This window comes from Chelonoidis abingdonii, chromosome 10 (genome assembly GCF_003597395.2).
Source record: "Chelonoidis abingdonii isolate Lonesome George chromosome 10, CheloAbing_2.0, whole genome shotgun sequence".
Classification (NCBI taxonomy): Eukaryota; Metazoa; Chordata; order Testudines; family Testudinidae; genus Chelonoidis; species Chelonoidis abingdonii.
In genome coordinates this window covers 44,746,542-44,768,134 of record NC_133778.1, presented here as the reverse complement: position 1 = coordinate 44,768,134, position 21,593 = coordinate 44,746,542, and the positions used below count along the sequence as shown (strand labels likewise).

At 39.0% G+C, this 21,593-nt stretch overlaps 1 protein-coding gene across 9 annotated transcripts in view; it reads right to left on the bottom strand.

Moving 5' to 3' along the window:
• The window catches only part of LOC116818660 (sodium channel protein type 2 subunit alpha-like), a 114,430-nt gene extending 95,676 nt beyond the window's left edge, over positions 1-18,754 (bottom strand). For 4 of the 9 annotated variants that reach the window (XM_075070150.1, XM_075070152.1, XM_075070144.1 and 1 more), the window contains exons 1-4: positions 18,560-18,754; positions 16,179-16,336; positions 13,523-13,641; positions 11,976-12,047 (exon numbers count right to left, since the gene is read on the bottom strand). The gene's annotated coding sequence lies outside the window, so the exon portion shown is untranslated. The remainder of the gene's footprint in view (positions 1-11,975; positions 12,048-13,522; positions 13,642-16,178; positions 16,337-18,559) is intronic. The other 5 variants (XM_075070145.1, XM_075070146.1, XM_075070149.1 and 2 more) reach the window with 5 other exon arrangements.
• Between the last annotated feature and the right edge of the window lie 2,839 nt (positions 18,755-21,593).

Genomic DNA, 21,593 nt, shown 5'->3' with positions numbered 1-21,593 from the left:
AGTACAACACTAGTTTGTTATATTATATATAGACTTGTAGAGAGAGACTTTCTAAAAACCATTAAAATGTATTACCGGCATGCAAAACCTTAAATTAGAGTGAATAAATGAAGACTCGGCACACCACTTCTGAAAGGTTGCTGACCCCTGCCTTACAGGTTTGAGCACTTGTCACTTGAGTCTGTTGACCTAGATGCCTTTTCCTTACAATTGGTCTTAAAAAAACATGGTTCTTCTTAGGATCGTTATTGGAACAATAAACGATTGTTTATTTGATTAGGTTGTTTTCATTTTAAAACACTGTCGTCGTTAATATTATGCCTTGTCTACATTGGGGGAAAATGTGTACCCCATATTATAGCAACTACCACCCAGGGCAAAGCTAAACCAATGGTAGCAACAGTGTGAGGTTAGTATAGACAGGGCTCAAGCATTTTCACCACCATAGCATAAAAACATGCTCTGAAAAAGTTTTTATGACAAAGTGGCAAAATTTCCTGAGCCCTCTCTCCACTAGTGATGTAGAAGAAATGCAGCTGCATTGTTGATAACTAGTTCTGTAATATAGGTATCATAGGTGTTTTATAATCAATATTATCATTTGCCCTACATCAGTCCGGCTGGTACAAAGAGGTTGTTGGACAAGTATAATCTCCAGCTGCAGAAACTTCTATTCCAGGGACATATCTAGCTCCACCATCTCTGCATAGAGTTTGCAGGAGGCCTGGCACATGCAGCATTTTAGGGTAAGCAGAGGGAAGAATGGGGACAGGAAGAGGCATGATCAAGGCAGTCCTGCACCCCAGCAATTACTGGGAGCTAAACCAGTCCTCAGCTGCCCCTGAATAAGGGAAGTTCAAACTGCTTCCTCTCCATTCCTAGTTCCAGCACAAGTATGACTCTAGCCTTTCCTGTTTACTGGATGAATATGGACATTTTTAGAAGTAAATCTCACTGCACTTAAGCTTAGTTACTACCGTTCAGCTAGGATGCAATTCAGTTGCTGGAATGTGAACAGCACCCATCAGAATTCAAAGAGAGATGGAGAATTTTAGACATTTAGAAAACCAAAATAAGTTCAAATGTCCTTCATGCAAAAAGTGCATTTAAAGAGGGATATTAAAAAAAAAAAAAAAAAACCTGTAGGATTTGGACCAAGTAATAAAAAGGTGGCACCACACTCCTCTGCAAATCTATTCTTTCACAGATAACATAGGGCACTATGTTGCAGCAGCTTCACGGTGAGAGGGGTGTTAAATGTTTATAACATACTGTAAGGAGTAGGGCATGGGCAGTCATGGTTCGAGTCAAGTGCCAGGAACCAAAGCCAGGTGTTAGAACTGGAGGCAGAGTCAGGAGTCAAGTCAAGGGTTAAAGCCAGATTGGAGTCAGAGTCAGGGGATGAGCCAGTGGTCAAGCCATGGGTTGGAGCCAGTAGAGTGTAGGAGCAGCGATCTGGAGCAAAGCAGGAAAGAAGGAACCAGGAGCAGATGGGGATCTGGGTTAAGGAGGCAGGAAGAAGTTGGGAGGGAAAAACAGGAGTCAGGTCGGTAGACAGGGTGCATAGGGGCAGCCAGTCAAGGATTCACCTAGCTGTTCAAATACCTTCCTGTGCCTTATTCTGGCTTTAGAACAACTGGGCCAGCCAGCGGGGCTGGATGTCTCCCCCAGTTAGGATCTTTGTCAGAGGAGCTCTTAGTGAGCTAACACTCTGCTAGCCCCTTTCTCCCAAGGTTCCAGTGAGCTACCAGGTGTCAGCCATGGGCTGAGCACTGCCTGGAAGCCCAGGTTCAAGATACGCGATTCCTCATGTATACATCCCAGTCCATGAAGTTAGTTAGAAAACCTAATTTCTGGGTGACTACTATATCGTAAGATCCCATAATACAACAAAATGCCATAGAATACGTTGGAGTATATTTTAGCATGACATTTCATGATATACCCTATTGCACTTTTCTCTCAGTCACTTTCCTCCATTAATTGGTGGCTGGAAGAGTTGAGCAGAACATAGAGCCACACATTTGTGTCCAGGTATATTCTGTTTTACATATGTTTAAATTAATTTTCACTAATTTATAACAGTGGGTTTACATTAAATTATTTCTGCTGCTGAGTGGATGTATTATATTTCTCTTATGTGATTCCTTTTTCCAGTACTTATATTTGAAACCTCTCAGAAGTGAAGTAAAATGTCTTTGAGCTGCAGACATGCCATCAGTGGTTTTTTTTTTATATCTGACTAAGCTAAACTAAATTGCCTGAAGGCATCTACAAAGACTTTTATGACATCTGAAGACAAGTTACTGGTGAAAGTGAAAGTTTCAGTGCAGAACCTAGTAGAATCTATAATTAATTTTTAAAATGTCATCTACCTAGAATGTAGATAAGAAAACAGTGCTATCTGATTATTGCTATATTCTGTCTACACCATTCATATTTACGCAAAGAAATGCGCAAATGACAAAAATACTCAACTTTGTGACATTTGTCATGGCTCTGTTTTTGCCCTTAGAGCACTGGGACTTGAGTTATGTCTTCATCTGGAACCTAAGAAAAAAGCTGACTACCGAGCCTTTTCAGACCATTAAAACACTGGCACACAGATATGTCTTTGATTATTGTTGGCATAAGTGCAAGACTAGCAAAGGGATTTTGTAAAATGACCTTATGTCCCCATTGTTTCTATTCTATTCCTTTATTTTCAAGGGCTTATAATTAGGCAACTTGCTCTGGGCTAAACGGTACACTAGGCTCGCAGACACAGAGATCCTGGTTTTAAATTTCTCTTCTAAATGACAAGTGATAATGAGTTTAGCTATCTCATCATAGTCCATAATAGACATCTGTTCACCTTACAAAACCAGAGTTGCCGCTGTGAGGTGTTGTGGGGGAAGGGAGGGTTGAGGAACAGGACTGACTGCAGCAGTCACCTTCACTAACAGCAGCAGCGCACCTAGCAAGGGTTGTCTTTTTCTGCTGCTTTGGAGAACCAGTACCTAGAAAGTTCTGGTAAAGGTGACAAAGTCATCAGATAGCACCTTCAACACAAACTAACAGCATGCAGAACCCTGAACTAATGGCCATCCTCACATATGTGGATCAGCTATGGGGTGGGACTAAGAAAACAAGAAGCAAACTACCCAGAGAGAAGAAGGAAGCAGAAGAAAAAGGTGTCCAGAGGAGTGAGTAGGAGAGGAGGTCTACAAGGGTGGGGATAAGCCTTGAAAGAAGAGGGAAAGATTAAAAATGAAGTGAAGAAAAACACCCAACGTGGCAGACACAACACCTTGTGAGTGTGAGGGGGTTGAGTGCACTTGGGTGCAGGAATGGGAGCAAATGAATTGGTGTAAGGCTGCTGTTTTAGATGACAGAAGGTATTCTTGCTTCTATTTTTTGTCCTGGGCTCTGTGGCCTCTAGCTGTAGCCCCACACAAAGCAAAAAACCACCTGTGGCAGAATTCAGAATAACTGTCACTCTCTGGTAATAGCAAGAGTGTTGCAAGTCAGGAACCAGATACATTTATTTGCAGAGATGAGTGGAAAGACACTAATAGCACTTACTAGTCTATTCTCCCAGGCTTTGAGCTAGCCCGTGCTATTAACGGGTTAGATTCTTTGGCATCACCATTAAACAAAAATAATTACAAAAATATAATTTGGATTTAAATTTGTTTATAGATTTTTCACCAGAGATACACTTTTACTTGAATAGTTAAAACTAAAATAAAATATCCACAAAACTGTATGGTTTGCAGAAACATAAAAATAGAAATTTGTCATCATAGGATTCTTTATTCAAGCGATTAAAACAATTAACATTTCACAGGTTATATTGCATAGCACAGGCTTTAGATTTTGGAAGCAAGATAAGTTCTCTCTAAACCAGGGATCTCAAACTCAAATCACCACAAGCTGGCCACATTTCAATGGTGGATGAAGTTTTTATGAGTTTGTTGTAGACTCATTTTATTAAACATGTATTAACTGTTTTTCACAAGAATTTTTTAACTGAATGTGTGCGTGTATATATATGGGAACATATATATACACCTATATATATATATATAGCTAGCCTATATATGGGAACAATTTTGCATAGAGCAAAGCTATATAGTTACTTGCTCCAGCAAAAGCCGTGGCACATTTTTGTTACAATAATCAACAAGTAGCCTCTTTGATTGCCATTCTTGTCTTTACACTTACTTTTAAATTTTTTACCTTTTTTAAAAATAGGCAAAATAAAAAATAAAACTCCAAAAAGAAAAAGATTCATAAAATGTGACTACTGTAACCCAAACTGGCGCACATATGGTCATTCCAAGTTAAGACAGATACTTGAAGACAGATCCAGCTGAAAATATCCATGGGCTTTTGAGCCATCTGAATTCCAGAAGGCCATGGACGTTGGCTCCAAAGCAGCAGGTGTATTCAAAGGAAAGGCTGACCTGTCATGGAAGCTAAAAACACCCTGCAGCATTGCAACCAAGATTTGCTGCAAAGCAGCACAGAGAGGGATGCTTCTGTATTCTAGCAGTCAAGATTAATGGCACAGTCAAACTTCTGAAAATTATTGTATGAAGCTCAGGTCAGGGAGTTTGGCCACTCCTGGTATAGGTATTTGGCTGCATACGAAGTAAATTCTGATATTTGGCCTTGGACAAATATTTTTTCAAAATCCTATCAGAAGCCAAATAGGAACGAAGCTGAACATCCTTCTATTGTATCTGCAGGATGCTCAGCTGGACTATTGCTTCTCCACTTTTCCCTACAGCCATTTCTGATGGGGCTGAGCTACCAGCTGATGAAAGGTTTTGAGGAAGTTCCACTTCCTTCATCTTTCCCTACCATCTCCATTCACTTCTCTTTTGCCCTGTTCAGGTTATCCTATGACTGTCATTCCTATCCCACCTACCACCCCAATATTAGACACCTTCACCCACTCCCTCCCACTCTCATTCCACCCTCCTCCACTATATCAGACAGTCCTAATCAGGAGTGAATTCAGAAACCCTGAAAGAATACAAGTTTAAGTGGTTTCAGTTGCTTTGGGGGAGGGGCTATTCGTATCATTCTCCACTCCTGCAATTTGTATTAAAACAGTAAAATGAGAAAACTATGGTTTTAAATATAGGGGTCCAGTAAAGAAAGTTTGTGTAATTAACAGTGATGGCCCAATTCTGATCTCACTTCAGTTTTACATTATTACAATGCCTTTTACTTCACAAAAGGTATCCAGGTTTTATACTAGTGTGACTGAAATCTGAATCAGGCCTATTTTATTATGGTCACAACAGCAAGGTATTAACAAAACATAATACATTCTGGTGAATGAGATTGTGAGGTTGACTAAATACTGTTTTTATGACTAGCATTCTGCTGCAATAAATGGTCAAATAAATATATGAAAATATATTGTTTAAGCCACAATTCAGCTTCTAATTCAGCCTCGGCTGAATAGCATTTTTCTAGCTGTTTGGTATTTGCCCAAATGCTACAGTCAGACAACTGGGAGCCAGACTTTAGTTTGCTGATGTAAGAAAGCTTTCCACACTTCCTGTTACTTTTCTCACCAGCTTCCTTGTTGCACTGTTTTGTGTGAGAAATTGTGGTCCTTGACCCAGTCTTCAAGCCTTTAACCACTTAGCTCACTCTGAGATTACTGTTCAGCAGCGAAAGGACACCACCTCTGATGTCTCATTTGTCTACTTCCGTTCCAATGTTCACGCTTTTTTCAAAGCCAGCTGCTGTACATGTAATTCCTTCCCTCGTATGCCACCCCATTGTCTTGTCCTTATTCAAATCCCTTCTGAAGACACACTTTTGTTACAATGCCCCAAAAAAGGGAGTTGAAAAGCAAAACCAAACAATACTCCCCTAGGGGGGACACAATGCTATTCCTTTCCCTGATTTTTTAAGTGCATCTCTCTTAGACTTATCTTTCTACTAGACTGTAAGCTCTTCGGGTAAGGGAGAATTTCCTTTTTGTGGTGAACAGAACCACAAACACATTTTTTAGAGTTTAACATAACAAAAAAAAAATCTGTCTGATATGTGCATTAGTGATTATCCCCCATTAGTGGTCTCCACATCCAATTATCTTCAGTAAAGCACAGATTTTATTGGCAAGTACAGAAAATAGAGAGAAACGTGCAATATAAATTGACTAAATTATATATATGGCTAGAGTAAGAAAAGATTTGTTAGCTAGGCTTAGGGCTTACAGTATAAAATGTTATCTAACATAGCTGATATCTTCCTTTCACAGTGTAAAAACTACCAGTGTTAGGTGCTGTGGTGGGCAGGGGGTCATACTCAGGCAGCTTCAAAGCTCTTTCTCCCTTTGAAAGGTGTTTTAGGGTTTTGGTAAGCCTTTGGGCAGTGGAGTCTTGTTAACTTTTTCCCCCTCAGTTACTCTATAACAAGAGTCCACTCCTGAGGCACAGCAGTTCTCCTCCTAGGTAGGGCCCTTTCCTGTTACCAGCTCTCCTTTTAAAGTTTGCTTCCTCCAACTGGAGAAGGCTGTGCAGGTGAGTCTATTTGGTAGGGATTGCACCCAGAGGTGCTCATTAGCCTTCTCCTGATTGGGGTGGGGGTGTGCCCCATTTCATTTGCCTTTAAGAAAGCTGAGCTACTCACCAAGGGAATAGAAACTTCAGCAAGCATTTTTTCATCTGATTTTTGGTTATACTTTAGTTTCCTTTTATACACATTAACCAATGTGTAAAAATCCTTGCTGACTTACATGGCTCCTGTCATCATAATATTTAAGCAGCTCATTATTTGGATTCCATGCACCCAAATTCAGTTTGTTTGTAAATATCTGGACGTGTTAGTGCTATATCAGTCATCTGTTTGCTAAAAAGGGCTTTGTCCTGGCCATGCAAGAATAAAGACAAGATGCAAGGGATCAGGTGAGATAGGCTTCTGTCTGGAAGGAAGGGGGTGTAAATACCCTCCCTCTCCTGGGTGTACTTAGTGGATCAGAGTCCCACCTAAACTAGCCTCTTCTGGTCCACCTGGTTTCTTCCTGCTAGCCGGTAAATTCAATTGTGATGAGTGCATTTTCTTCAGTGACAGTCTTTTCCAAGTATATGCCAAGCTGCACCAAATGTGCTCAGATGTTTTTACAGGACTAAAAAGATTAATGTACAATGCACTACTAATTTCTAGTAAGCAGCACCAACATTTTCAGAAGTGGGACAAAAGAAATCAAGGTTTCTATTCTAGTCTATGAGCACAAAAATTGATGTCAATAAAATGTGGTGAAAAGATTTTCACTCTGGTTTTAATGCCTGATTTTATGCTAGACATGGGTGCAAACCACAATTTGAAGACTTCAATAACTCGGACATAGGTTAGGGGTTTTTATAGAAGTGGATGGGTAGGGTTCTGTGGCCTGCTTTGTGCAGGAGGTCAGACTAGATGATCATATTGGTCCCTTCTGACCTATGAGTCTATGAGATATCATCTGACATGACATAGCAACTCAAGCATTTAAAAAATGCTTCAATTATAATGTTAGGTATACTGTATCAGAAGTGCATGCAGCTTCTTAAACTAGGATCATAATAAGAGAGAAAACATTGTCAAGTAGCCTTTTTTCATTCCTGGTTGTAATTGCAAAAACTAACAAGTTCAAAGAAATCCCTCTTCTACAATAGTGTGATACAAAATAGTACATTTCTTCCAGGGGGCAGAAGAAATTGCTTGAATACACAGCACTGCTTATTATCACCAGCATATGATTCCTCCCTCAGATTACACATCATCACTGCGGTTTCCGTGCAACTCCATTAAACCAAGAAGCTCTCTAAAAGGATCTAATTGTTGCAACAGAGGGATACATTTTATACTGTGCAGTTTAAACAGTTCTCATATGACTTCATTATTTTACTTTGTGTGATGAAATTTTGTGTTGGTCTGAGATTGCATTTAAATATGGATTACTGATGAGTGACTTTGCTTGCTAATCTGATCCATGCCCCCAATCTTTTAACAAACCGCTCATCAATAGTTAATATCTAAATGCAAAGTGGTTTCACTAATTCAAATAAAGTATTTGTATGAATTCATTCAAATTAGCAAACCCATTTTGGTTTGCAAAACTGCTTTAGAAATCACAGAATAGGCACTACTTTTAGGCATTACCACAATATAAACATAAATAATAATAAAAATAATGGAATCGTAATCAATAAAAGTAATATATAATTAAGTGCTATATGTGAACTAGAAGTGTCTTATTATTTGTCACACCGGACAACCATTTGCTTTTTTGACAGGATTTACAAAATTAATTGATGTAGGGAATGTAACAAATATAAGACATTTTTATTTTAGTGAAATATTTGACAAGTTTCATGAAATCTTAGTTGAAAAATTAATTAAAATGGGTTTGTATATGACCAGTGTCACAAAGTTTGAAAACTGGCTGAAGAGCAGTAAACAAAAGGAAAATACCAAATAGAAATGTATGTAATCTGAAAAGGTGGTATTAAGAGGGGTGCTACGGGACTGATGTTAGGTCAAATCTGATTTAACTTCCTCATTAATGATCTGCAAGAAGGTGTGAAAGCATGTTAATTAAATTTTATGAGCCCCAGTCATGACAAAGAAAAGAATTTTAAAAGTTTGGACGTGTGTGCAGGAAATCATAAATGAAATTCACTCTGAATAAATGAAAGATCATACAGACAGGGAAATATTCTCAAACAGATTATCACTGGGGTTGGAACTATCATAATAGAAAAACAAATACTTTGTGTTTATTCAGTTTTCAGTTGCATTACAGACAAATGGATCTATATTGTCAAGGTGCCACCTCTACAATATCTGCCTCCATAATACCATGTCTGAGTCCCTATTACACTGAAAGGATGTCTATGCTCAGCTATCATCCTGAATGTTCAGGGTCCCCAGCAAATATACTGCCTGAATTAATAACCATTGGGCATCTGCCCATAACAGAATCCATGTTGAGAAAACAGGAGTAAGATGATTCACAGTCAGGACTTCCTCAGCCCCCAAACCTACTTTGGACCCAGAACTGTGCAGAAGAGACACACAACCCCAGGGACAGTAGGCCCCATGCACTCACATCCCTCCCCCATCATATAGTCTTGAAGAAGGGAGGAACTCCTTAGGCTGAGCCACCAGCAGGGCCAAAGACTGAAGCCGGCCAGCAGACTAGCTATAGAAGCAGTTTCTGCAGGTACCTTTGAACAGTGGCGATATCGTCAGACTATGTTTTCTACAGTTTTCACGGTTTTACTCTGGACATTCTTTTCCGTTTGCTGACTGGTGCTTTGTTTGTGTCCTCTCCAGCCCTCTCCCTCCCAGTTACTTCTCTTCAGTCTCATTCTTCTCTTCCCCCTAACCCACTTACCTCCCTTCCCTCAATGTTCCCTTCCTTTGTTCTTTTTAGTGTATCCCCTCTTGCCTTCTCTCCTTACCAACCTTTGCTTTATAAAACATTAAATATATATTAAATAAATATAAATCAACAAAAACTCAGCTAATAATACCAAAACTAACAATATTTGCAGAGCTCTGTTCACTCTGCTTAAGAACATAAGAACGGCCATACTGGGCAGACCAAAGGTTGATCTAGCCCAGTATCTGTCTACCGACAGTGGCCAATGCCAGGTGCCCCAGAGGGAGTTAAGCTAACAGGCAATGATCAAGTGATCTGGTTACCTGCTTCCTCTCCTCCTTGATTGACAGAAGCCTGGGACTCATTCTTTATCCTTCTGGTAATAGCCATTTATGGACTAGCCCATGAAATTTATCCAGTTCCCTTTAACCATGTTCACAAGATTTGACTTGCGCGTAAAGCTGTGTGAGAATTCCTTTTATTTTTTATACTGATACCTATTAATTTGATCTTGGTGACCCTGTCTTGTATTTATGGGAATAATAAATACTTTTCTTACCACTTTTCTCTACATTCCTATATTTATATACACTCTATATTTGCCCCTTAGTCTCTTTTCAGCTGAAGCGCTAGCCTCTATCTCCTCTAGGGACCCTTCCAACCCTTAATCATTTTAGTTCTCTTTTCTGACTTTTCTAGTGCAGAGATCTTTTTGAGGTGAGGAGACCACATCTGTGCACAGTTTTGAGATGTTAGGCACCATCGATTATATAGCAGTATATATTCCAGTCTTACTCTCTATCCCCTTTTAATGATTCTAACATCCTGTTTCTTTTTTGGGACCGCCTTGTGCACTGCGTGGACATCTTCAGAGAACTATCCACGATGACGCAAAGATCTTTTTCCTGACTCGTTGTAGCTAAATTAGCCCCCATCATATTGTATGTATAGTTGGGGTTATTTTTTCCAATGTGCATTACTTTACATTTATCCACATTGAATTTCATTTCCCATTTTGTTGCCCAATCACTTAGTTTTGTGAGATCTTTTTGAAGTTCTTCACAATCTGCTTTGGTCTTAACTATCTTGAGTAGTTTGCTTGTATGCTACAGTTGTTTCCCGCCACACTTTATCTGTCTTATTTATTTAGATTGTAAGCTCTTTGGAGCAGGGCCCATCTCTTAGCCTTGTCTACGTGAACACTTAGTTCATGGCAAGGTGGGGTAAAAACCTACCCCACACTAGTCTGCTGTGCATAATGTGTCTATATGGACCCTGCTGCTGCACACTAGAAGTCACATAGTGTGCTTTGATCTACCCCACTTTGAAATGGGAGTAGACTAAAGAGCACTTGGGAACTTTTAGTGCATGGCAGCAGGATCCACACAGATGCTTAGAGTGCAGAATGCTAGTGTGATTGAGATTTACACCCCACTTTGCCACAAACTAAGTGTGCACGTAGACAGGCCCTTAGGGCACAGAGTTCCTTGTAAAATGGGGCCCCCTGATGCTACTAAAACATAAACAGTAAATACTAGTAAAAATTCACACAGACCCTCTGACTTGAGATGTTAATTCCTGATCTCTAGTTAGCACTGTATTGTCACTGGCTGTTCCATAGCAATGGTTGCTGATGATGCCTAAAGAGGGGCCAGTTTATGTTCTGACAATCTTGCTGCAACAAGCAGAGCACTTGGGCTATGTGAGCAATCATATGAGTTCTCCATTCCTGCAGACATGCATCTGTAATTACTTTGATTCAGTCAGGCTCTGTTAGAGTCTGTCCGCTCATAATCCTTGCTTGGACAAAAACCCTTGGAAAAGTAGCTGATTAGATCGGGATAGGTCTCTAAGAAAATCTTCTCATCATGGTCCCAGACTGACAGGAAGAAAGCTTGCAGGTAACTTGATTCTGTAAAAGACATTTTTGACCCTTGCTTTGTTCCTGTAGTCCCCAGAAGGAAGCAAGAATATAACTAACTATGAAATTGATCAGATAGTAGCAAAGGTGGATTTCTTTGTTGAGGGATTCCAATTAGATGAACATAAGTTTTCCTGGGGTCTAAAAAGAGGTCAAAGCTTAGGTACTAGATGTGTCTGAAGCAGATTTCAAAGTGGAGGAATCTGAAAAAGGCTGAGCATATGGAGACAGACCTCAATGAGTTCTACTGATCATAGGACACCCTGTGCATAAGGGGAAGTTTGCCATCCTGAACCTGGCCAATATATAACTAAGTGGTTCAAGGGGATAACTCCAACACAGAATGAAAGCTCTCCCAACATCTTCAAGTACTAAACGTCTGGAACAACTACCTAGGTTCCCCTGATAGTAAATAACTTCAGTAAATAGCCTAATAACCAGAGGCTTCTGGATACCTTAGCAAGGGTGATTTTTTGCCCCAGACAAGACGAAACATGGAAAGTAGTTGGGCGGCTCAGGAGAAATACTGTTCCTTGCTGAGAGCTGAGAAGGTAGACTTGGCCTTACCTTTGTGTTTCTAGGCAATGGCAGATCTTGAAATGTAGCCACTGAACCTGTTCTAGTAAGGACAGAAGGGCCACTTCTCTGGGTGAATGTGGAACTCAAAAGATTACAGACCTGGAGCAGAAATTCTCCTCCTCTGAAGCTGAAGCTTCTTCAAGACTGTCCCACTTTGTATCCAATGTTTATCTGAATAGATCAAAATAGACAAAGGTATGGTAAAAAAGAGGAGAGTGGTGTCTGCCTTCCAGTCACATAGTTATATGTTTCTCCAGTCTAAGACTGAAGAATTTTATGAAAAAGCAGCATGAAACATTGATTATTTCATATATCACAGATGACTCACACTTGTGAAGGGTCTCAAAACTTTATGTTTTGGATTCCTAGGTATTTGTTAGGTTTTTGTTTACGGTTTTAACCGAAGCCAATCGGGTATTAAAGCATCTAGGGCATGCATCAAGAGAGGATATAGAATAACTATTCTTTCTATAAGGAATGTTTCAATTTTTTATCTAGAGAATTTTAGGGTGCCACAACACCCTCCATAAGACTTTCTGTTTTTAAACAGGAGAAGATAGAAGGATCCATTCTAGATATGGTGGAAAATTTTGTATCCGTGATCCCTTTCCACCTTTTACATCTTAAGACATACCTTTATAATGGACTCTTTCTTCTTGTGAGTCTCCTATTTTTAATCTATCCCAAGGAACTCAAGAATGAGAGAATCAGTTTCCTCTCAAGTTTCCTCATTTCAAGGGGATTCCCCTTTATGGAAGCTGATCAGAGGGTTCTAAGGCCTTGGAAACCTTAACAATGTGTCAATCTAGGATGAGTCATTGGGCTTAAACTGTCTACTAACACCATCCAAATCAGTCCTCAGCCACTGAGGTTATGGTGCAGTAGTTTTTCTCCTTGGAGTAAGATTTTCTTCTGTCTCTTTTCATACTTCTTTTGACTTTGTCATTATTTTCTTTCTTGTTCTTATTGGGAAGAAACAGAGGAAGAAGATGAGGAATCCCTAGGTAGTTCAAAGGGATATGCTTCTGCCAAAATAGTCCATACCAGAATCCACCTCCTGAATAAGGCCCACTACTACAGAGAGAATGCGAATGAGCTGCTGTTGCATAAAACTTGTAGATATAATAAAGGGAACCTGTGCTGACCAAAGGTCATAAAGAGAAAAAAGAGAAGGTGTGTTTGGGGAGGGGAGAGTTCCTGACATGTTAAAAGCTTTTAATTTAATCGTTGTATTTTATTTGGTCTTTTTTTGTTATTTTTAATTATATGGGGTCACCAAACACACTAAAGGAGACATTTTAAATTCAGTATTAATCCAAAATTACATTTCCCCAGAGATACAGTAGTTGATACTGTTATTAAGCTTGTTCTGTTTTGTTTGGCACTGAATTATAAAATTCATTCAGGTTCAACAGAAACTCAATAAAACATTTTCAAGGCCAGCTCAGATGCCTCAATGCACAGAAACAGTGCATTTTCTGAGGAGTCAGAAAGCAAAGCTCTATAGGACAAAATTTAGAGCTGTCTTCGCCCATCACAATCTTCCCTAAGGGGAGAGTGGCTCTCCTATCACCACCTGCCAGCCACCAACACAAATCTGCATTGAAGGGCAGCTGCCCTAGGGTGCAGTTTTCCCATCCCTTTACCCCTGGGATGAGTCCAGCTGATATCCTCAAAGTGGCATATTGGATGAAATCTGACATAGTCAAATTCAGTACTGGTAAGGCAAAAATTGTGATACTTGACTCTTGCAGGGTTAAAAATTCTGTGAAAGAGACATTATGCTCTGCTAATAAAATAGTAATAATTAATAATACTTAGCATTTATACAACACTTTCAATTTTCAAAGCATGTTATACACATTAGCCAATTATTCAAACATTAAATAAGCTGCTAAAAATAGAGGAGTTCCACCTGCAACTAGTGGAAGGTGAACAATTGTAACAAAGATTACAGTATAGCTGAGTAAAGTTCAGCATACCTTTATTTTGAGTTACAGTGAAAACTCCTTCCTCCACACTTTACCCCCTGGCACATCCACCATGCTCCCTATTTATAAATTACCTGCTACTCAATTAACAAGTTATTAAACCTAACATCTGCATTGGCTTTAACTTCAGCCTCCTGCACTGTATCGATTAACACTTAACATTGCAATAATGGGTAGTCACTGCAAAAAATAAAGCTGTTGAGACTACAGTGAACCCTTTGTCCTGCAGAGAACAGATGAACTTTAATGGGGGCTGGATCACTTCAAGGTAATTTTCATTGCAGAATTGCAATTAATAGTTAATCTCATTTAGCTGCTGAATTAAGCATCTTGTTTCTCTGTAATGCAGCTAATTGGAAGTACATTTAAAATAATGTTCTGCTCTAGTTTTCCTTTATTTCCTTCCTTTGTTTTTATATTTTGCAAGTTTTAACAAACTGTTAAAACTTGCACAGGACATGTCAACACTATACACTTTTACTGTGTTTGAATATGGTTGGGCACAACTGAGATAGCTGAAGTGATGCTGACCAGGACTTCGCTGTCAGTGTGGACCAAAACAAACCAGCAACATAACAGCAAATTGTGATTAAGTACCCATCAGTGATTGCTATAGGCAATGGAACAATGGCCTGGATAATCCACCCCTTTGAGGAGTCCTACCCCAGCTATGCCCCTTGTGGATTCTGCTCTTTCAGGCTTCAGCCTTTCTCCTGCAAGGGAGAGACTGCTGGGGTCTCTTACAATTCTAGAGGGATCAATATTATGTCACAAAAAGCTTAGGGTCAGATCCTCAACTGTGCTAGAACTCCGCTCAGTGCAGACAAGGAGTAGGGGGTGGACAGAGATGGCTGTGCTCACCTGTGCATTATCCCAGTCTTCAAGGCTCCCTAGGACGACCTGAGCCACTATGTAATTGAGGATATGTCTACACTGGAGGTGAAAGGTATAATTTCCAGCTCAAGCAGACATCCTCATGCTAGCTCTGATTGAGAAAGCACACTAAAAATAGAAATATAGGGACAGTGGCACATGTCACTGGGGCGAACTGCCCCAAGCACAAACCTGTCTAAAACTTCCTGCTGCTTGTGCCACTGAAGTTACATTGCTGTTTTTAGTGTGCTAACTCAATCCGAGCTAGTGCTAGTATATCTATGTGAGCTGGAGATGACACTTCCAGCCCCAGTGTAGACATACCTTTAGAGTGGACATAAGACTGTTCTAAATTAAGCCAGTTTGTAAAAGCCGTCAGTAGGCTACTATGCAGGTTGTGGATCACCAGAGTGAACCCCAGCCAGTTCTCCGCAGTCATGCTCAGGCACCTTTGCATTCCCTTTGTGTTGACAGAGTATTGCAAAACAGACCACAGCACTGATACCTCTCTGAGTTCAACTTTTAGACACAGAAAAAGTTGAAGATGGTCATATACTCTTTGTGAAAGTTAATTCCACGCTGGTGTTGAGCAATATCTATGGCTCAAACAAGTAGCATTCTGACTTCAATTACAAACTAACTGTAAAACTAATGGAGATGGAGAGTGGTCCCAAACTGTTAGCTGGGGACTGCTACATAATGCTCAACCCTATTTTTAGATAAAACAGGTACAGTTACTCTGCAGGACTCACCCTCCAAATTAAACTCTCTCTTTACAATTGAGGATTACATAATATTTGGAGATTAGTAAATTCTTTAAGGAAAGACTGCTCAGTCTTCTCAACCACACACTCCACATACTCTAGATTTGATTATTTTCTAATCTCTTTATATTCTGATACATGTAATATTAGATGTGAGGACAAGAGTAATATCTGATCATGCTCCGGTATGCATTGCCTTGTTGCAATATGAGCCACCACAGAACACTAAGAGATGATAATTGAATGAATGAGTCACAATTTTTACTCTTCTTTTAAAAAAAAAAAAGAGAAATAACTCTCTGTTTGAAAATCAATATTCCATCAGCTCCTTTACAGGTTGGTCTAAGGGAAGCATTAAAAACTGATCTGACAGGAAAAATTATTGCTTATATTTCTTACAAAAATAATAATCTAAACTCAAAATTATCTGAAACATTAAGAACCATAGATGTGGAATACTTCTGTTTTCCTATCTCAACTAAATTACCACAACTACTCAGTATAAGACACGCAGAGAGCAAACTCCACATAGCACAAGATGTATGGACTTTATTTAGACTTCAACAGTCTACTGGGTGTCAAAAAAAAATTAAAAAAAAAAAACGGAAAACTTCTAGCAGATATTCTACTGAATACCATAACATTTGAGGGTGAAAACCCAAAGTTTTGTTTACCTCACAAATAGATATAAATATTCAATTTCAAAACTTCTATATGGTGCTCTGTACCTACAAACCATCCATTCCAAGGTCTGAATTCACTACCTTTTCAAACTCTATCAGAAGATCAAGTTGATTTCTTGGAGGCATTCAGGCAGAGTAGATTAGAGAGTCTATTAAAAGTATAAAAAAAAAAGCCAGAGGGTTGGACAGATTCCTAACTGAAAGGTATCAGTCCAGTCTTGACCTGGTCACTCCTTTACTACTGTATGTTTGACCAGGCAAAATCTAAGGAAGAGCTGCAATTCCTCTCCAAAATGTCCTTGTCAGTACTATATTGAAACTGAAGCAGCCCAGACCCCACCGCACAGGTCAGCCAGGAACCTAGATTTCACTTCTCAGGCTGGCCTTTAGCACACAGCTCAGCTGTGTGCTAATTGGGCCACAGGTTGAGAACCGCTGATCTAGATAATGCTTAGTCCTGCCTTGAGTGCAGGGGACTGGATTAGAAGATTTCTTGAGGTCCCTTCCAGTTCTATGATTCTGTTTCACCCTAAGAGAAAGGGTAAGTCACACAGTGGCATCAGATGGGCCAGAAGAAATAGAAATATAGAGCAGAATGTCATTAGCATACTAATGAAAATGCAGCCCATGCTTCATCACTAATCCCCCAAATGAATTTTAAGCAGTAATAGTGACTGAATGGGACTCTTTGAAAAGCCAGAAGAGGGAGCCCTGAGGACAGATGACTTATTGCTCAATATTTCCCACAGGAAAAAAAAAGGAATGAAATTAAATGAACTAAGTCATTTTGGTGACTATCTTCTCCTTCTAGTGAGCACTAGAATGTCAACAGTTTTTCATGGACAGCAATATTGAATCCAGTTGTTAGATCTAAGAGAATCAATATGAACATATAATTTTGACCATCAAAAGGAAGAAATCATGAACTAACAATATAAGCACATTTTCTATAACATACCCAAACCTGAAAACCAAAGTGCCTGGGAACAGAGAGAGCAGAGAACTCCAAATATTGTCACTGTTGCTCTACAACTTATTTGACAATCTTCTGTCAGAAATGGAGATTTTGAGACAAGGCAACAGTTAACTAGCTTGACTGTGTCAAAAAGTGATTTCTTAAATCATCTCCTTGCCAAATCCAAACGAGAAACCACAAACATGTTAAATTCTTAAAATCATGTATTTGTTTATTTAAATAGTGTTAACACATAGATGCTTCAGCCACACTGAGCTAGGCACTGTGGAAACAAACACTTAGTTCTTCCATACCCTCACTTGCTTTGAGCACAGGCCTCAGAAACTGCTCTGTCCAATATCTGGGATCCAGTCATACTTTACATACCAACCTAAAAGTGCTATTGTATACAAGGTGAGACCCTGCTTTGTAAGCAGTTTCCTTATAATTCTGTGTTTTATTGATTTCTACAGCTTGTCTTTGAAAATAATCTCCAAATGAAAGATCATAATATTGTTATACACAGATATTTGTAGAACTGCTATTTAAAAATGATCCCATTTCTCAAAGTGATAACTAAGAGATATTTTTCTCCATTTACCCTTAGTGGCTCACTCCTAGAATTATTAATAATAATATTGAATTTAAGCGGCTTAATGGGGAGTTGTAACACAGAAGGGACATGAAAACTCTTCTGATTGCTTTCTTAATAGTCCTTTTTAAGAAATATGTACTAAGAAAAGGAATTAATGTTATACACTGTACAATGTCTGCTATATAATAAATAATGTGGCCTCTGCTTTATTAACTGTTGGTAAACTCCTCCTCCCATATAAAGACTAACATAACCTGTATTCCAAGATACAAATAATTGTACAGAACAACAACATTTCCTTAAATATCTTTTTAAAACCTAGGCAATTACATTAGGCTTCTTAAAACATCACCTGTCTGAGCTAAGCGTAAATTAGTTGCATACCTTCTATATCCCTGGATCTCTAGAATCTGACAACCTTATTAAACCTGCTGTTTTTAAATTGCTGGGCACCAATATATTTATCACTCTTCCTAAAGATCAATATCACTTCCACTGGGGACATAAAACACTCCAGATGAGTCAATGAAACATATATACCTTGATTATAAGAAAACATACATTTAACAAAAATCAGTTTTTGTAAAGAAGACATTGCAACACAATGTCAATTTTATAGTAAGAGGCCAGATACCAGGCTTCACTCTGTTTAAAAAAAAAAATCACACCACAGATAGTCAATTCAAAATGGCTTTAAATTCCCCATTCTTTCTTTTGCTTTACATTAGCAACAAACAGAGGCTGCAATACGAATTTGAAATGTGAAAAAGGTTACACTGCTCAGATTTCTAAGGTATATAATGAAATGTTTTGTCAGCTTACCTGAGGAAAAGAGAACAACAAATCACAGCAAAGCCCAGCATCCAAAAATGATATGATGATATAATATGCCTCCTCCTAAAATTATCCAGATTTCTGCCCACAAAGGTTTGCAAATTAATTACAATTTCTGCATTCTCAGTGGAAAAGAAAACACAGAGACCTTTCCAGAATCCTCTTTGCTTCTGCCTCCGCTTCCTGTTCCCAGTCTCACTCTATGGTACCCAACATATATTAGAAAACAGCTTCTTAGGAGGGGCGGTAGGGGGAGAGAAAAGAAAAGGTGGGGAGAGGGGGAGACGAGCACCTAACATGGCAGCTCCACCTACTGGCAAAGAGAGTGAATAAATGTAAAGCATCAATTTGTGAAGCTCTTTCTTCCAACCCACACTTGACTCCTACATCACTATGCTCCTCCATGCAAGAAATAAACAAACAAAGCAACAAGATAGATGATTGAATACAAGGACAATACTGCCTAATCATGTTTTTAAAAAATTAATTAAAGTTTAATTTTATTTGAAATAAAAGCAATTTTCTAATTTCTTTTCTGAAAGTACTTCATTATAAAAGTTATTGCTTCCATAAATGATAAAAATACAGAAATGAGAAAAATGTAAATAAGACAGTGCAGACATTTGGATATTCAGATAGACAGTCACCTTTCTTGTTTTCATATTGTCCTTCTATTTCAGTTGCCTATGCTTTATTTTATTTATCATTTTATTATGTTTATATATGCATTGTTATTACTAATATTATATACAAGCACAGACACTGAATGATGTGTGAGAGAGTGATCGGTCTCTGTCGTAAGTTAGAGGAGCCTCAAGGAAGCTGTAACTTACACCCAACTATCTATTCTTCCCATGGGCCATACAGGGAGCTTGAGAATTACCAGGGCACAGAGGTGCCTGAGCCACATTCCCTTTCTGCCAGTCACATTCCTTAAGCTGGAAGCTAGTAATGACGAGGTAGGAGCTGCGATGACATCTATAATTCACGCAGAAATTCCCTCATCCTGGAGGTATCCTCTAGCAGGTCAAGCTAGCATTACAACTGCATCACACCACCAGAACAGCACAAAGCAGCAGTTGCAGAGGCAAGGAACTGGTCCATAATGTTGTATTCATTATCTATAAGCTACCTATACCATCCATATAGACCCCAGTTTAGCATCGCCCTTTAAAATGTCTGGAACTTTACGTATATGAGTAATCCTATTGATTTCTATTAGACTATGAACATATTCAAAGGGTGTAAGTGCTTACAGGCTTTCTTGAATCAGGGTCATAAAGGCAGACAAATAAATATTTATTTCTGACAGTGATCCCAAAATAAAGACATTACCAGTTTCTGTCCCCTTCTCTCTAGAGAGGAGGATGCCCACATAACTTTTATATCTAAAGCCTACAGTTGTGTAGTTTCACAATTAATACTGATTGCCATCTTTCTTGGTATTTGCTTTGCTGTATCAAAAGGCCTGATGCAACAAAGAAATGCATGCAGGCAGATCAACTCACCCATGTGGATATCTGTTGACTTCAAAGGGCTCTGCACTGGCACAAGGGTTTGCCTTCATGCATCTTGCTGCATAGGTGCTAAGGAAGCAATTCCTGATGTCCTTATCCAAGCAAGTCTCTCATTAATTCCAATGTGACTCCTCAGGTCTGAGTATGCACTGCACAACTGAGTCCAAAGAAAAATTGAATTGCTTCTAAATTATATTTTTAACATGCAACTTTCCCAATTTCTGTAGAAATTAACAAAGGATATATTTTAAAAAAACATTCCTGGTCCCTGTGGGTTCTTGTAATTTGTTTTGTGGGATTCTGTTTGCTCAGCAAACCACATGACTATGTAAAAAGCAACAAAGAGTCCTGTGGCACCTTATAGACTAACAGATGTATTGGAGCATAAGCTTATCTGTTAGTCTATAAGGTACCACAGGACTCTTTGTTGCTTTTTACAGATCCAGACTAACACAGCTACCCCTCTGATACTTGACACATGACTATAGTTTTTAAAACTTGCAGGAGCCATTGTTTTGTGGTGATACTGTGGTTCAGAGGCAAGCTGGTCAGTCCCCAGATAGGACTTGCATTCATTTATATGCTGTATTCCTTTTATTGATTTATTTTAAAAGAAATAAAAGCTATCTGGGGCTGGTCTTTAAAAGACTTTTTTTTTAGGAAGGCTCTGAGTCCCAGTATAAAGTACAATCCTTGAGTAACATCATAGCTATAAAATATAGCTCTTTTATTCACTAGATGATAGTGGGGATTTTTGCAATTTTTATTAAATATATATCACCTGAAAAACATTTTCAAGGTCCAGGAAAGCTAAATCAGAAAATAAATCATTTCAAGATAAGGAACCCAATCCTTGGTTAGGGTGAGGAACTCACAGTGCAATTCAAGACAGGGAGGGTGTATATGCAAAGGTAACTGTAAGCCATTTTGTACACCCTCAATTCTGGATTGACTAGGTTATACATGCTGCTCTAACTTAGGCTGCATGCCACTGGCCCCCAGGGACTGATACTGTTACAGCACTTGGGTATTGTGAAGGCACAGGGAATCCCTGCTCCTCCCTCCTTCTGGTTATGTCTCTTATACTGACTGTCAGATGCAAGGTGATATGAGTTGTTCAATTGTCTGCATGTATATCACGGATCCCTCTGTGCTGAAGTGATCCTCTCATGAATGGATATGCTGACTTTAGAGTGGCACAGAGTTGCTCCAAAGACTATAAGGAAGAATCTGGTACATTATCTCTATAAAACCCATCATAGCCATGTTAGAAAAGGTTTAGCTAAGTAAATAGTCATGTTAAGCCATAGAATTGATATTGCCTGCCCTTGTTATATGGGATCTCTCATTTACGTCCTCAAAATGCTGAATTATTACTACTTAAGAATTGCCCAAGAATCAAGGCTATTTGGAAAGGATAGGACAGAAGATTGAGAGAAAATAATTCAAAGTCTAATGGCAAGATTTCTTCAGACTGTCTGAGGAAACCATGTCTCCAGCCTTTT